Source organism: Parus major, chromosome 2, assembly GCF_001522545.3.
Source record: "Parus major isolate Abel chromosome 2, Parus_major1.1, whole genome shotgun sequence".
Lineage (NCBI taxonomy): Eukaryota > Metazoa > Chordata > Aves > Passeriformes > Paridae > Parus > Parus major.
In genome coordinates, this window is record NC_031769.1 from 100007126 (window position 1) to 100013964 (window position 6839).

Consider the following 6839-nt stretch of genomic DNA (forward strand, 5'->3'; position numbering starts at 1 on the left):
CACCTTCCCGCACCTTCCCTTTTTTCTTTTTTTCCTTTTTCCTTTCTCTTCTTCTTTTATTACCTAAAACTGTAATTTAGCCACTGCTCTGAGAAACTTGATGAGCCTCTCCAAGAAGATGCTGGTAACATTTTCTTAGCAGATAAAGAGTTTTTTTACAGAATCTGGCAGCTTTTAGGTAACCCATAGAACACCTTACAGCTGCAGACAGAATTGTCTGGGAAGGCTGCAGTTTAATTCAGGCAGTCAGCAAGCTGGCTGGCTGCATATGGACTTGAAGCACATACATATGAATAATGCACTATCCAGATGTTTCAAAGATTTTATGCATATAGAAAATAGACACATTTTATACATATCTATATATACATATACATACTGTATATGTACATACATCACCCATACAAATATATGTATATAACACATATTTTACATTGCTAAATAGACGGAAATGATGGAAGGAATTCAAAACTTGCTACAGTTGACTGGGAATACCCTGAGACAATGTATATACAGGCTGTCCTCTATAGGTTATGGAGGCTCCCACCTTGGAGATATTCAAACGCCATCTGGACACAGTCTTGGGCAACTGGCTCTGGGTGTCTCTGGTTGAGCAGAGAAACTGGACTACATGAACAGCAGAGATCCTTTCCATCCTCAACCATTCTGTGGTATTTCTTATTGAAAGCCATATCAACACCATTCTCTCTGTGTGTGAGCTCCCACCTTAAGTAAGAGTTCTTACCACAAAGAAGTACAAACATTCCTTTTAGTTCATGACATTATTCACAGATTACCTTTTCCCACTGTTAGGGAAACTGAGGCCCTGAGGAACCAAGTGGCTTGCACTGGCTTTGCACATCAAACCAGAGGCTTGCCCCAGGTCTCTGTTCCACATCAGCTGCCAAGACTGGAAATCATAAATCTCCAGCACTTCTTGCTGCTTACTTCTTTTCCTTCTCCTTAGTTGCAAACTACTTGGGAAAACAAATGCTTCTACATTTCTTTGGAGTTAACTGTTCCCTTGGTGGTCATGCTGACACCTTCAGTGTATCCTTGCTGCAAGTGACAGCTAGCCCTCTTCAGGAAGGACCTTTGATGAAACACACTTGTGCTTGAACATATGATTGGTTTTGTGAGTCTAAAATTCAGTGAATGCTTTGAACAAAAGTCAGTTTTGTAAGGAACAAAGAAAAAAATGCCTGCAGCATGGGTGTGTTTGAGATATCTGCAGAACACCAAGACTGTCAGACTTGCGATGCAAGATCAAGATTGAAAGTGGCTGCTGTAACATCACACTGAGAAACAACTAACCTTGGCACAAGAATGAGACTGGATACAAGCCGACCAAAGGGCTGCTACAAAAACCCAGGGGCACTGTAAAACAGGGTCATAATTTCAATTTCTGTTTGCCCATTTGTGTATCTAAGGCACACTGCAAGAGACCCATCACCAAATACAAACGGAACAAAACCATGAAAGAAAATTTCCCACCTGTTTCCTCAAAGCAACACTCAAGTTCCACCCAGTCCAGCTGGCCACTTGGCTCAGATGTGGTCAGAAGGACAGGAGGGTTTCCTCCTCCCCTTGCTAGGGAACAGCTCTATTTTTAACAGAACTGCCTGGAACAGGTTCTGTTTCCTACTCTTTGTCCATCCCTGTTGCAAAAGTTTGCCAAGTGAAATGAAGACCATGGGCAGTGCTCTGTAAGGGATGAAAATCACATATCCCAAAGGATGTTATTAACCTGGAGAAGCGTTGGCCCCAAAAGGGTGACAAGAAGAATAAAAACTAGGAAAGTAGCTCCCAGGTGCATTAGATGCTACTTGAGACTTTTAAACACGAGCCTGTCGGATCATTTTACTCCATTTTTCAGTTTGGAAATGAAATCTGTTTCTCTAGATAGTTTATAAATAATTGCCAGAACTTCCATTTTCTCTATGAAATTAATCAAAATCAAAGTTCATTTTCAGTCTGACAAAATATAAGCAGTAATGAACAACACTCTATGTGCATTTAAATTTTTCCAGAAGTTTTCCTTTGTCTTCAGCAATCAAATTCATTATTTCTCTGACCCATTGCATGGCTCTTCAGAGAAATGAAGATATAAGAAGAGCATTTTTTGTCCAGATTGCAACAGATTTTCAAACTGCTGGTTTAGCTGTTTGAGGTGGTTTTCTTTTTCTTAAGTCACAACATCACAAAGCCTGTGCAAACAACAGGAGGTTTAAACAACATTTATGAGGATATTTTTACCACACTCATTTTCATGGTATTTGAGTGCCATGAATGGATGGCAGTGCTGCAGAGGGTTAGGATGGATACTGGGTGAAGAAATACCTTTGACCCCTGTTTGCTGTGATTCCAGATGCATGTCACTAACATACGAGCACTGGCTCTTCCAGCTGGTGTTTCCAACAGCCTCACCCAAGGCCTGATCCATCCCTCGCGCTGGTCAATGGCAAGACACCAGCCAAGCTCACTGGGAGCTGGACCTGGCCCTCAAGCTCTGGTTGCAGCAACAGCACCATGAAATTCGTGGTTGTAGCAAAGTAATTCTACGTAGAGAAGTTCCTCTTTGCCTCTGAATAGTCAAATCAAAACCACATTTTGAATGCCAGAAGCAAGTGGGGAAATAAGGAGAGAGTTTATTTTATGAAAAGCCATTGGCTATGTGTGAGCTCTTTACATCTTTCTCTGATTTTTTGTTTTGTTTTAGATAACCCAAGCTCTGCAGGATCTACTCTTACATCATTTTATACATTTATTTCCAACTACTTCTTAAAGCATTCTAGAAAAACTAAAAAAAAAAAAACTTATTCAGATAACCAGCCTCATTTTTGTGAAACCATCAAGTCTGTTCTAGCAGATGGGCTCTGTGTTTTTATGTGCATGCACATCTCTTTGTGTATCTGAAGAAAAAGAGAAAAGAGCCTATCAACAATGGCCACAATAACTTAATTTTACTATGCTTATATGCATACTATACTTTACTATACTATACTTTCTATGTTTGTTTCCAGGTAACAGGACTTCAACATGTGCATTGTATCTTAGATGACTAAAATAAATTCATTTCCAAAACACACTTGTCAGAGGAGTTATCTACCTAAGCAAGGAAGAGCAATAAAGGATAGACCTCTGTGGTAATCTGCAACACCTCAGAGCCTTAGTTTCCAGGACAGCCTTACCACAGGTAATATGCTTGACAAAACTAAACCCAGACTCAGCATCCCTTAAAACAATCATAAAATTACACTGTCTTTAGCAGCTGCACTGAAGATCAAATCTATGGTAAGGGAAGGTCAGTTAGTCTGCACAATTTGGGAGCCAAACATTCAGGAAATATTGACAGAGGTTCTTTCAATTACTCTATTAACAAAGAATAAGAAAAAAAAATCATCAGCTTAAACACTTTATTCTAAATACTTAAAACCTACAGAGGAAGTAATGGATAAACCCCATTTCTGCCATGCCACATAAACTATGGCATTTTCAGTTCAGATTGAAAGAAGAAACAAACCAATTAGCATTTCTTTTATATCGTTAAACAGGTTAATTTCTTTCTCAAGTCGCTGAAGTCAAAATAAGAAGCACATAGTGAATATTTCTCTGTATCAAACAGGTTCCAGACTCATCTTGTGGATTCTAATTCAAGCTGGATGTGTAGAAAAACTTCTCTCTACTTACTTTGATTAATTTGCCAAGGGCGATTCACAGCAATCTGACAGACGCTTGATTCTTCGTGAATTAGTCACTCCCCTCCTTCCCAATAAATCTTTACGTCCCTTCTTTTTAAAAACATAATATAGCCATTAGCTGTGCTGCCCCATCCTATTCTTCTCCATACCATAAAGTGTCCCACACACTCACTGCCTCCATTCTTTCCCATCCTCTCCCTCTTTTAAGTATCTTTCGCCACCAGATTGGCATTGGCAGCCAGCCAGCCAGTCGGCACTTTACCTAGACAAGTGCTATGCTGATATGCCTAGATCTTTGAAGTGTCACACAACAAGTCCAACAAGTCAGTTTTCCTCCTATTTTAATACTTTTTGCAGAGGGCTTCAGCCACAAAGTACATTTCCCATCACGTTTGGGGTTTGGTTTTTTTGTTTCAAAACTGCTCCTTTCTGTGCAAACTTCTGCTGACTTCCTTTTTGAAGTGTTTCGAGCTCTATGGTATTTTTGAGAATATGCATGAGACATGCCTTTGTGAATGATATTACATTATACCTAAATTAGGTATACACCCCAGGAACTCCAGTTCAGAAAGTCATGGTTGGATTGGTTAATGCCATTTTTAATGAGTACTGATGTGACATGCTGCCTAGATCAAAGTGCAGAGAACTGCTATTTGTCACTGCTTCCCATTACAGCACATTTTTAAGAGGGACAGGGCAATGAAACAAGTAGAACTAGGTATATTTAAAGAAAAAGAACATGCATCAGGCTGATAAAACACACAGCCTTAAAATGACAAAAATTTTAGGAAAAAAAAAACATAAGAAAAAACCAAAGTTTGTGGGGTTTTTTGTCAGTTCTGCCATATCTGAACCTGCTGAGTTTTTATTTCATTTTATTTCATTACCACATCTGAAGCTGCACTGATAGTAAATCACAAATAGAGCCTAATTTAAAAAGTTGTCCAGTGGAGCAGCAAAGGCACTGCCCTTTCCTCTTATGAAAAGCTTTTTGTGACGCTGCCATGGAGGGGTGTCACTTCCCAGAAACCATGACCTTCAGGGATAACTGCCTTTTGTAAGAAATAATTTTTTGCAGGCAATTCTCAGCCTCACCTTTCTGCAAATTATAATGTTGGTTGATCTGGGGATGGTAAAACAGGTGGTGCCTATAAGAAGCCTCTCCTTTTGGATGTTGCTGCTTTTATACAATTATATTCAAAACTCCTAGTCCTTCCTCACCACTCACAGTGACAGTGGCCTGCCTTTTATATTCAGGTAAACAGCAGCAGTTACAATAGGAGACTTCCCACATGCCATATTACCCATGTGCTTGCCAAACACACGAGACTCTTCAGGTTGGCTTCTTCCACCAGGCTGGATGCCTAAGTAATAACCTGGTCAACCAAAAACAGGGGAATTCTTTCTTTCAATCTGCTTTCCCACACACATCACCTTTCCCCTCTCCCTCTAACACCCATTTGCACATCCTGCATTATGTTACTGATAACCCCAACAGGGACTTCCCTTAGGAGAGGCAACCAGCACACGCAGCAGAAGCACATCACAGGTCCTCAAGATTCAGAAATGCAGATGCTTGTACTGTACTTTGAGTGGATATTGTTGTTCTCCTTGCTCACTGTACCTGACTCACTTACTGAACCTGCAGATAAATCAAAACTACTTGGGTGTCTCTGCTATTGTAGGATTGTTACAAGTGGCAAAATCAGAATTTTGATCTGGATACACAACACTTTTTCCAAATGCACTGCGCCTACAGCGTGAATCACCTCCCTTCACACGCTCGCCTGACAAACACCTCTGTGGCAACTACAGAAGACAATGAGCAACCAGCGTGGGGTAAAGGCATTTTTACAGCCTTGCCCGGTGTTACTTGATCGTGTTCATAGACACCTGTTTCTTGAAGGACGTTGCTTTTCTCTGTGCATGTCTATCCAGGTCATTGAGAGGATATCTGAGCACTACAGGCTTGTACAGACCACCACCAAGTGCTCCAGAAACCATCATTTCTGGCTGGAAAGACATTTGTGCAAAGCCGCAGGCATAACCCTGGGAATCCAAGGCACCGGAGCACTGACTCTGACTCACCACTTACTTGCTTCTCTCTCAGTTTCCTCCCAATATAAGTGAGGAAGATCAAGTTTATTCTTCCCTCTCAAGGGACTTGGAAGGAATCAACATTGTTTGTATTTCTCTTTAAGCATGCAGCATGTAAACACTTTAGCTTAGTTAAGCTGTTCATAACACAGTTTTGTTGATTTTCTCAACATTTCCTCCAATTTGTTACACATTCTTTGCCATGAGGCCCTACAGCTGAGCCCACAAGACCAAACACAAACTGAAAAACATGATGTCTCTGTTCAGAGGACATCAGAAATCAAAAATCCCGTGATTAAACTCAGGCACGAGTCACTCACAGGTACGTGAAGTCTACGTGTGTTTGCATGACCAGCGCTTAAGACTAGAGAAAAAAGCAAAACGAATCAACAACAGACATGGGGGAATGCGTGCAGGACAGTGCAGCACCAAAGGCATCCTTGACATGCATTTTTAGCTTATAAAATGCCGGATTTACACGGAAAGCAGTAACCACACAGAGGGTTTTTTTTTTCGAAGAGAGGCCGCACACCAACTTTCTTTCTCTTCAGCTTACGGTCGCGACGGCAAAGTCCCGCTTCGCTCCCCCAGGGAAGAGATATTCCGGCTCTGGGAGCCGCAGGCCAGCCGGCACCTCCCTGCCCGCAGCCGCGGAAGGACGGACCAGCCTCGCAGCCTGTCCCGGGGGATCTCCAGCGCCCCACGTGCACATCCCGGCCGGAGCCCGATGGGCATATGCCCCGAGATGCCCGGTGCCCGCACAGCGCGGTGCCCGCTCCGCCCCGCGGAACCTCCGGGCAGGTCCCGAGCGCCCCTTCCCCCCCGGCCCAGCGGCGGGGCCGCCCCCTCCCCGCCCCGGGAGGAGTCCCCACCTCCCGACCACTCCTCCTCCTCCTGCTGGAAGGGGAAATATGAAGCGGAGCCGTCTCCGCGCTGTGCGGAGACGAGCGGGGACGCGGCAGCGGCGGCGCGGGCATCCTCCGGCACCGAGCGGCGGCGGCCGAGCCGGAGCCCCGCCGGGTCGGCGGCGTGCGGGGAGGG